At 31.1% G+C, this 11,673-nt stretch overlaps 2 long non-coding RNA genes across 2 annotated transcripts; both read left to right on the top strand.

Annotated features, from left to right (window-relative positions):
* Window positions 1-549: 549 nt before the first annotated feature.
* Window positions 550-1,416, top strand: LOC118033254 (uncharacterized). Its single transcript, XR_004684828.2, has 2 exons — window positions 550-1,053; window positions 1,161-1,416. It is a non-coding gene; the product is annotated as an uncharacterized lncRNA (long non-coding RNA).
* On the top strand, window positions 1,416-2,443 carry LOC140955786 (uncharacterized). Its single transcript, XR_012170328.1, has 2 exons — window positions 1,416-1,559; window positions 1,716-2,443. It is a non-coding gene; the product is annotated as an uncharacterized lncRNA (long non-coding RNA).
* Window positions 2,444-11,673: the final 9,230 nt, after the last annotated feature.

Genomic DNA, 11,673 nt, shown 5'->3' with positions numbered 1-11,673 from the left:
AACCCGTGCGCCATGGAACGACACCGAACAAGGGATTCGTCAAGTCTTCTAATAAAAATCTCAGTTTTTTATTTCAATTTTAACCGAGTAAAATTGATTTTGTTTCAAAAAGTAGGGACAGGAAATATTTATTTAACCGAACGACGCTTCTCCCAGCAATATTATAATTAAGGCCGTTTGTTTACGTTGTGTAGCTTTTAAAATAAATTATAATTTCAGCGTCTCTAAAGGTTTTTTAAAAATAATTAAATTTTTTTTATTTTTTTATTACCTTCAAATTAATATATTTTTAATTTTTTTAATTCATTTTAATATATTAATATTAAAAATAATTTTTAAAAATAAAAAATATTATTAAAATATATTTTAACACGAAATATTATTTGAAAAACAACTACAATTATATTGCTAAACAAAATATTTGATAATAATAAAACACAATTTACTATTTATATGAAACCATTTAAATTTTATTATAATTTTTTTTATTTATTTAAATTAAAAAAAAGCCATGAGATGGGAAATGTCAAACCATTGAAAATACATTTTTTCAAACAAAAGGCTATCTAGTTATTTTTTTTTATCACAAAGATTCATTTGGCTGTATTTAATTTAAAAATCACACGCGTAACGTGGAAGAAAAATAAAGGCCACAAAGCACACGCGTATGAATTGAACCAATCCTTTCAATGCCGTCCATATCTATCCTACTAACCAGCGTGATTTCTACGAATATCATATCTTGCCAGCTCATATGTGCCGTCCATTTCTGCACCATCTAAACTGAATCTCAGCCCTCCATTATTCAACTAAGCGACTAATCCTGTCCGTCCATTCCCTCAAACCCTCTATATAACAATCACTTACACGCCTTTCATTTCTACCTAATCTTATTAGCAAAGCTCTAGTTTCTCCTATAGATCTACTCTTCATGGATCATCCATCGATCTTTTCAATTGCAGCTTCATCTAGATCGCCTTGCGATCTATATCTTGATATCCGTTTCGATGCTTGAACTCCATGATCTCGATTTGCTCCGAGATAGCTCCTGAGGTATGTATAAGTGTTTTGTTTACGTTCCTAAGCTAAATCTGATTGAATATCATCTATTGGTTATTGATCAGGTCATTAATCCGCGTAAATCTAATTTTTTTCTGTAGATATGGAGCGGCCCTGTTTCGATAGCTCGAATATTTACCAGATCTGTCCTTTCCGGCCATGCTCTTCTCGAATATGAGGAATTATAGCAATATTTAAGTTTGGTTGTTGGCGGAAAGCAGAAGATGATTTGAGATTTTTTCTGCAGGTGGTGTTGTAAGCAGTTGCAGAATCCGCTGAACGTGTTGCTGGATTTTGACATGGCTGAAGATTGGTTATGTGAGCTGTGGTGTAGCTTGTTATGTGTAATTTGTTGGTGGAGAAGGACAGGAAGGAGATGATGCTGGTGTTGGTGTTCGATTTACTTACGAGGATGATGTATAAGATATATATCGGGACCAGAAGGCCAAGAGGCCAAGGTCTTGTTTATTATCTTTGTCATCCGACCTTTGCCATGACAGGTGCGCTTGCATGGCAGGTCAACCACTATCTTAATAAAATTATCATTTTCGTGTTTGGAGGGGAGATCGCACGGGGATTTCCCGGGTTCTCCCTTCTAGTCTCTGTGTCCCGCTTTCTCTTCTCTTTGCCTTACAATCCATGGCTAACCTTGATAGCGCGGCCCGACTCCAGCTAGCAATCATGGCACGATATTGCAATTTTTGACGGTGACCCAAAGGTATTCTCCTACTTATATCCTATATCCTCAATTCGAATTTCCTGCACTTAGAATCATGTAGTCACATGCCCTTTCACGTAGAATCAGTTGTTAGCAAGAGATCATGAATTTTTAATCTGGGTTCTCATGTGTTCCATCAATATTTGCTCCCATCAAATATTCATCTTGATAATATGGGCTAATAAGAGAATTCTCTACTAAACTTGTTTCACCACTTGAAACTGGCTGTCACACATCACAGAGAACATAAAAAACAAAAAGATAATGGAAGTTATGATATCAGGTCTTACCTTTCACTCTATATTAAACAGTATCTTTTCCTTGCACTGAAGCTTTTATTCCATTGCACAACACCCCGTTATTGCTGGTAACATTCGTTCCAAGTTATTTCATTATCCAACGCATCTCATGTTATTATTTTACAGAGCAATCATGATCACAAGTATTGTTTATTTAGATATAGATTGTCAATCCATTACTGCTATCTTCTGCAGAATTTCTGTTTCGATAGCTGTACTGTTGTTGCTAGCGTTTTACAATTACATATTTTTTAGCATGTTAATTAAGCTTATTGTCCTCTATGATATCCTTGTAAGACCTTGGGGATGGATGTAATTGGCTTTTACATAGTCTTGTGATTTGCAATTGGATCTTCATGTTTGGTTCTCTGGGTGTGTGATTTGGCCTTAGTATGGTAGTGTGGAAGATGGATTTGTAATCCTCAGTGGGCGATCCACGTTTGTAAGGACCTTGTGCTGCTGAGCTTCAGTGATCAATGATGATGGCTTCAAAGGGTGACAGAAAGCTCAGGAGGGAGGGGTACTCACACAAATCTCAATTGATTCACACAATTTTGAGGTGACAAGTTCTTCAATGGTTTACTGTTCCACCTGAAAGAAAAATAAAACACTCAATTAAATTGTTATGCAGTGTCATTCAGTTTAAAATCTGCGCTGCTATGTTTTCCTTGTTTTAGCTGGAGATGTAGTAAATGCTCTGCGTGTCTTCTTTTTTATGTGCTGTTTTATTATGCATGTTCATAATTATCTATCCTTTCCACTAATTCGAAGAAGAGTGGTCCTCACTCATTTTGTTTGGTATTTGGTAATTAAGAAATGTTTTTCAATATAATATTCTTGATTGGCGAAGCAATTTAATTGAAATACCAAATTGTCCACGTATTGTTCTTCCAGAAGTTTCACACGATAGGTTACACGAATTGCCACGTATTGGAAGGTTAAGGTAATGCCTTTCCGCTGACCGGATGGTGGTGATTGATGCTTGTCCCTGACCGAAGTTCTTTCAAAGCAAGCTCTCGGGTGTATATTTTTTCGAAGGCAACTAGAACAACCATATTAGTAATTGTAGTCTTCGGATCGTGAAATAGTAAGTATTAAGCTGATTTTTTAGTTTTAATGTCTGCAACAAAAAAAAATCATCTTGATGTGTTGTTAATTAAAATTTACTTACATCACGATATTAAATATATATTATAAGTATCTAATATTGTTGTGTTTTTGTTTTTGGAGTTGTTTGAAAAAATATTAAATTGATTTTTTTGTGGTGTTTGATGGTTTTGATATGTTTATATTAGAAATACAATAAAAATTCTAAAAAGCTAGTTTATATTCAATTAAAAAGCAATACATCTGGCATTATATTACTGGACACTTGATTTAATTCTTTATCTAAAATCATGTTATGTAAAAATGAAATTATGTTTCAGTCCTAATTTTGTGTTATTGTTCAAAAAAAACAAATATATAGTTGTTTTTCCAAAATTTCTTACCAGATTCTTTGTTTTAAATTTGCATCTATAATATATCCTAGTTTTTTTTTCATTTTTCAAATGATAAAAGAAAACATGACATAATTTTTCTGCATGTTCTTTTTAACAACATGAAATGTATATATATATTTTTAGAGCTATAAATTTAATTTATATAATTAATGTAATTATAATGAAACAAAATATTAAGAATTTATATATTTTAAATATGGTTTTTTATATATAAAAAAAAATGACCCGACTTTATCTTGAATGTAAATTTTTTGATTGATAGAATATATTTTTCTCTGAACATGTTCTCTTATTATTCATTAAAAGAAATCAAGATTAAAGAAAGTATTCATTTAACATCATAACGGTAATGTAAAAATGGTCTCCGGTGATAAATGATTCACAGGAGTGCAAAAAGGTGTCCAGCAGGAATCTGGTTTGATGCGGTCAGCTCTTTATTATTGATTTGTTTAGTCAAATGATATATATATTCGAAATGTGCTTTTGCCCGTGAAAAAAGGTCAGGTCATTAAAAAATTTCATTTTGTGGTAACTTTGGTGATTAAGTAGTGGAGGATTTGTAGATAAGAAAAGAGGAGAGAGGTAACTCTTGTTTTGATGCGCGTTCTCCAATGATAATAAGATCCGTAAGCTCAAAACGGTAGAGCGCTCAAAGTCCCGTGATCGGGTTTTGAGAGGCTGGTGGTTCAAATCCACTCGGATCTCTTAATTATTTTACAATCAAATCTTACCTGCTCTATCTAGCAATGAATGAGGCAGCTTATTTTTTAAACAAGTAAAATAAATCGTTTGAAAGCAATATTACATTTATTAGTAAAAATAAAATAATTTATTAGCAATTATTTGGCGGTTTTCTAGCTCTTGTTAAAATAATATCAGTCAATTTTTTGTAATAGCACAATTCTTTTGTTTATTCTATTCTACTTCTCACCCTCTCTCTCTTTTTTTAAAAGTATTTAACTTGCAATATTAATTATAAAATATATGATAATTACATTTTATGTCAATTAGATTTTATTTGAATTATGAAATATTTAAGTATAAATATTTCATTCGAGTTTAAAAAAAACCACATTTAATCTTGCATGCTTCATGCTAGCTTTTGTAATTGTTTTTTCAATATACGCAAAAACGTTAAGAATAAATTTTCAACTCATCATTTATTACCCAACTAAATACAATAAAATAGTTTATATTTTAACGAACAAATGATGCCATAAAATAATTAATATTTTTTTTTGTCTGTAAAATTTATTTTTTTAGTGTTTTGATATCACGTTATATTATTTTATAGAAAATACTAAAAGGAGTGGAATATACATGTTTCACTAAGGACTCCCAATATGATTTTTTTTTTTTACAAATATACAAATTAAAATCTATTCACATTGGATTTTAGGTGATTGAAGATGAACTAAATTAAATATTTCATTAAAGATAAAATCAATCAATGGGATGAGCAATTATGACTAAATAAAAAGAAAAATCATAACTTTGAAGTTATAAAATCCTGTTCTGAAAAAAAGAATTGAGAGGTTTGAAATAGGTATAATTAATGGGATTTTGTAATAGATATATATAATTAAGTAATTAATTGTAAGAAATAAAGCTTTTGCAAAAAAAAAGAAAAAGAGAGGAAGTTGTAACAACTAACAACAGTATTTTCTGACCTAGGAAGCATACCGCCGGAGCAGCTAGATTCGCACGCATGGATTCGCACAGACAAATTGTGGAATGCTAGACCACAGAGCTCAGGAGGTTTATCGAGCGGAATACCAATAAAGTGTTTAATTTCCACTATACATATAAACTAGCCATGGCCATTTATCCAATGCATTGACTCATTAAATTATATATTATGATCCGGGCTCTTTTTATTGGCCCTTTGAGATTTGTTTTCTGTATTTATTTATTTTATTATGTTAGGGTTTTTTTTTAAATTATATCATATAATTTTTTAAATTTAAACAGTTTAATAATAATATCAAAAAAAAATTTACAATCTAAATATTTTTGTTTTTACATTCTAATTTTTTTTGGCACAAGATATAGCGATAGTGCAGGAAAAGCTAACCTAGCTAGTACATTGCCAAATTAATTACCTAGATAAGCCTCATTACATTCTGAACACGATGGATATATTTTTATTATGTGCAATAGAAAAACAAAAACGTATCATAGCAAAATTGAAAAAAATTTATAAAAAATAAGTCAAATTAATTTAAAATTTAGACTAAGAAAATAATTGAGTCGAGATATTTTAAATATGAACCATTGTTCAAGTCTAATAACAAAATTAAAATTTTTTTAATATTTAAAATATTATTTTTTTTATATCCTAAAAATCTTAAATCCAACTCGCAAAAAAAAAAAATGATAAAAAACTAGTAATCCACAAAGCTTTAGTACAAGACCTAGAAGCACTATTTCCATTAGTGAAATGAACAACAGTCTAGGAAAAAAGTACTAAAAAAGACGACATTGTTTACGAAATAAAAGACAACGTGATGTTGTAGAGTAAAAATCGCAAGGAAGAGACAAATGAAATGTTTCAATTATAGAATCTTTCATTTTTTTTCCTCTCATGAAGGATTTTCAATAACTCCATATATCATCATTTACAACTAAAACTTTCATTAATTAGGAGAAATTTATGTAATACATTGATTAATTTGTATATATCATATTCCAAAATTGAAGCTTTTCTCTTCTTCTCCCCCCCCCCCCCTCATTTGTTTCCATTTCTAGAAATGATCATAAGAAATGTAGAAGGCTCTTTATCTTCCTAGTACAGTAGAATAAAAAACCAATTTTTTTTTTAAATATTTCAACAATATACAACTCATTTACTATGACAGGCCTTTAATCCTTTAATCACTCATGGATTATTTGTTTTTGATAATAACAATATATTATTGCATATAATATGTATGTCAGAGTATTATTATTATAAGAATTTTTCTACATCAGATTAAAACTATAGATTTTTTAGATGTAAACTTAACTTGAAGATTCTCATAATCATATCTTTATATAGTTAAGTCTTTATGGAATATAATTTAACATCATAAAAAATATATTTGTTTGTCATATATAATTCCATCCAAAAATATTTCATCATATATTTTGTTACTTACACGTAAATAAAGAGCATAATACTTATCATCATGTGCCTTACACTATAAAACATTTTAATAACTAATTGTAGCTAAAAAATATTATCACATTGGTTTTTATACCATTTATTTATTATCAGTTAAGGTGATAAATTTATAATTTTAACAAAAATGTGCTCAATACTCTTTTTTTTTTTTTTTTTTCTCACAATAACTTTCTCTCTCTCAAATCTGCAATCTAGATGCTTCCCATATCTTGGGAAATAACTTGGAAGAGTAAAACTTCTTCTCTTTATTTTGACTGTTAGTAACAATTAGTTTTGGGGTTTTCCAATAAATCACTTTTTCATCTCTATCTTCTTGATCTTTATTTTGAATCTTATCACATAAAAATCACCTTTTCATCTTTATGGGTTAGATTACATTCTATAAATACTTGAGTTTATATATTGTAATCTTTTCACCCTATAAGGAGTGACCTTTCTCTTGTGAGAAACAAACATATTATGAAAAAGTGTAAGTGACACTTTAACCACTTAGGTTTATTCTTTAGATGCTAATATGAGAGAGGTTTTCAATCTTGATCATAAAAAAAAATAAATTGTGTGATGAGTTTTCAATCTTAAGCTTGTGAAAAGATGATCAAGTGACGGGTTTGATTATCAACCCGTAAAAAAATTTGTGTTTAATATTGAGTTCAAAAAATAATTGAGACATGTTCAATCCTTAGCTTGTAAAAAAACTAAGTTTAATTTTAAACTTGATAGAAGGATTATGCAATCTGAATCACTATAAAATTAACCTGTCTCACTCTATCCTTATCTCTTAATTTATGATCAATTATATTACTTTGGTATTTTGACTATCTTTGCGTATTAAGATATAGTTTGTGAGTTTTTATATTAATTTTTGATTTAAGAATTGTTAAAGAAATTGAGATTAATTTAGACTATCTTCAGTAAATTGGAGATTACTTTTAAAGTGTCATAAAAATTAGATGAAGCTGTAATCTACCCCCTCTTAGGCTTTTTTTATGTCTTTCAACAATCGCTGTTAAAAAAATCTCTACATATTTACATAACCTATAAGCAAAAGCAGGCAAAAAACTAAAATGGTCAAGCTACCATGCCTCACTGATTTTGTTTTTGGAGGAACTTCAGCACCGAGGATGCAAACACAACAAAAATAAAACAAAACAATAATAATTCCTTGAAATAAAAGAAAACAAGAAAATAATATTAAGATGATTAGAGAGATACATGTTTGTTCAAACTTTATCTATCTATGGCCGTTTAGTTGTTTTGTGCTGAGATAAGAGGAGGTTAGAGATTTTGTAATTAAATGACATCGTTTTGTTTTCATGTTTATTGATTTGATTAGATTTAAATTGAATATTATTGAATTAATTAAAGTTATTAAAAACTCAGCAAGTCAAACTAAATTTTAATTAAATTAATATTTTATTCAATTTAATTAAAAAGTTATTTTAAATTATTATCTTTTTAATAAAATCGCCAAATCATGCTGAATTTCAAAACACGAGTGGAACATGACTGTGCATATCACTCCCCCCCCCCCCCAATCTATTCTATTTAAATTCAATGTGCTTGCCCCACAGTGTATTTGCTGCCCGATTGATGTTAAAACCCTAAAAAAGTCATATGTACGCATGTAAATGACAGCTACCGGTTTTCTAAAAAGATAATTAAAACTGTGAAGAGAGGAATTATTTTTTAAAAATATTTTTTTATTTTAAAATATACTAAAATAATAATTTTTTAAAAATTAATTTAAAGGAAAATTTTTCTTTCAAAAATATACAAAACTCCAGTTGAAACGATCGAAGGCCAAACACCCATGTATTTGAGAGTGTTTCAAATCTTTATTTATTGTTTCTGAATTTTCCAGCATATCTAACCAGTAACTTGGGTGATTATAACGAAAAAAGAATTTGTTTTTGGCTTACTTGTGAAGAATTTGTAATTTTTTTAAAGAAAACTCATCTAACGAGTCGTAAATGATTATCCAGCATATTGGCACAAAATTCAGATCATCTATGGCTTTTAATCGCTATCGCACCCATCTGAAATATATACGATTATGAAACATGAATGTTCTTCATTGTTAAGTGCAAAACCCTCTTGAATAATTTACTGATTGCTTGCAAAATGGAACTTGTGTAGGGATCCCTTTTAGTATTGCTCTCTATCTACCATATAATGAGAGATTTGTCCTAGGCCCTGTCCTTGATAACAACAAATTTCTGAGCTTGGACTTCTATGTTCTTATGTTAAACATATTCAATTAATTCAGATGCTTCAAATTCAATTTCAAGGAGGCAACTTGATCAGAAGAAGCCTATTCTCGTTATATTCGCATGTTTGTCAAAATCATGGTTCTTGTCGGAGACATTGCTGCCTTTCATCAAGTGTTGCCTTTTGGCTACTGAAGTGTTCATCACTTATCGGAAGTTCATAAGCAAGAACTTTCAAAGACCCAATGCTCATAATCAAGGGGTTCAAGCAGTCTGGGCATTTGGATAGAACCAGTAGAATCCTTCACAACAAATAGCAACGTATTATCATGGACATTGCAGAATACAACTAAGCAGCATCATAAGCTAAATCTATTCTGCTTGAGGTGTTTGGATTATTTTCCACGAAGCCATCTTGTACAGACCTGCTGTGCTTGGGTTTTAAATTGGGTTGTTGGTGAGAAGAACAATTTAATAATTGAGTGGGAACATTACAAATCGTTTTGAAGTAATAAATGCTATGCTTGCTTCTTGATAATTTATCCATGTGATCAATTGACTATCTGAGCATTTCTTCGTCGTCTTTTCTAGCCTTTTCTTTGAGATTTCTTCAATCTTCTCGCCACATGAGATCCGGAGGAATGAAAACCCAGTTAATGATCTTAGTTATTGCCATGCCTAGCTCCTTGACTTTGACTGTAAATCACCAACCCTGCACAGGCCATCTCCTTTCAGGATCAGGAAGCCATGAAGACCTTTTCTTCTTCCCTTTTTTCTCCTCTTGAGTCACCATTTCTGCTTGCTGCCTTGTCTCACAATCGCTGGAGATTTTCCTGAAGCTGAAAACCTTGCTTATAAACGTGTAAGCCCTGCTTTTCCTGCTCCTATATCCGATATCCTGATCATTGCTCATCCTCATAGAAGCTGAAAGATTCTCATAGCGGGCAACTCGTGCACATTCTGATGATATAGATTCCGATATCAGCAGTGAACTGTTCGATCTCCCAAACTTTATTGATGGCCCTCTTTCTACCCTGAAGCTTCTGCAAACAAGCTCCATTGTCTTGCTTGTATCTTTCTTGGTAGAAAAAAAGTATAATCCTCCTTGTTCCTCTCAATGACTACCAGTGAGGTCGTTTTCTTTGGAAAGTAATAGATTCTTTTGCTGGAAGGTGCAGCGCCTGTGCCATTTGCGTGGCGAGGACCTAATCAATGCTTGGTCTGTGGAATACTTGCTATTTAATGCTTATTTATTCAAGCCTGAAACTTGACATGCTAGCTGTTAATTGGCTAGACGCCAGCACGATTTTGGTTTGTAAGGAAAGTCAATTGTTCAGGCAAATGCCATCTGCTCATGGCTTGAATCCAACATCCCGGAGCAAGAAAAAGACTTCCAGCCACCGACGGTACCGCTCGCTATTCATGAATTGGAGACAGATGGGCCAACTCTTATCATTCATGTACTGTTCTTCTCAAAAAAAAAAAAAAAAAAAAGAAGAAGAAAAAATCAATATGTGCAGGCTAGCAGTCAGCCTCAAAAGTCAACGGAATAGCAATTCTTTCCTAATTATGATAATAATCTCTCCTGGGCCTTATATGAACCCTACCAAGTTTTATCTAGTTTTCAAATAAACCCAGGAAAAAGGAACCAGGTTAATAGCCATCCTTGAATTTGAACCTTTTCACTAAGCCCACCTCCGAGAGTTGATGTGTAAGGCGGATTACGTCCAAATAGATGTCGGTTAAAATTCAATTATTTTTTTAATTTAATTTTTTATATATATATTTTTAGATTATTTTGATGTTTTAGTGTAAAAAATAATTTTAAAAAAATAAAAAAATGTTATTTGAATATATTTATGAACGGAAACACTTTAAAAAATGAGCTCTCTTTTCCCTCTCTTAGTGACCTGAACAGTAAAAACCAAAAACAATAACAAGAATAAAGAAAGGAAACTTGGTCACCTGAAGCAACAACAACTGATCTATGAATCGAGAGGCAATAAAAAAAAGAAAGAAAGAATTAGTACAAAAACTGAAAAGGATCATTGCTTAGCGATGGTGTTACACTCCAAAATACATCTCTGTACATGGGTTTGACGAAACGACGTTTCCGGTCCCTTTCTTCCTTTCGTTTGCGCCAAGAGATTTAGTCAACGATTCAGCTCATTATTATGTGATTTCAAAGCTGTAAGCAACCCTCCTTAGTCAACATAGGAGGGTAGCGAGAAATGCTAAAAAAACATATGCCAGAATTAATTATTTCAGACAAAAACACTAAACGTGACCAAGCTGCGATGGTGCTCTCTTGAATTCTATTGGTGAGATTTGCTTAACAAGAATCGATAAAAATCTTCACCAAGCTCTAGCAATATCTCTTCGATTCTCTCAATCTCTAGCGTGTTTGGTAATGTGATAGCGGTTGCTTTTCAAATAGCTTTTTGTGTCGAAATACATGCCATGATGTTTTTTTATTTTTAAAAAAATTATTTTGACATCAGTACATCAAAACGATCCAAAAGTACAAAACCGCACTCAATTTAGTAAAAAAAAAAAATTAAATTTGTCAAAACACAGATAGCAACGCAGAGACAAACTGTCTTAAATTTTACTGTAAACTTTCGGGTAGTGTTTAGTTATTTTTTTTTTTAAAAAAAAAAATATAGGTAGCAGAGATAAAAGTAACATGTCTTTATATGTTTTTTTATTATAAGAATACATAAAT

The sequence above is a fragment of the Populus alba genome, chromosome 7 (assembly GCF_005239225.2).
Source record: "Populus alba chromosome 7, ASM523922v2, whole genome shotgun sequence".
Lineage (NCBI taxonomy): Eukaryota > Viridiplantae > Streptophyta > Magnoliopsida > Malpighiales > Salicaceae > Populus > Populus alba.
Note: the sequence above shows the minus strand (reverse complement) of the source record. Positions and strands in the feature narration are given on the sequence as shown.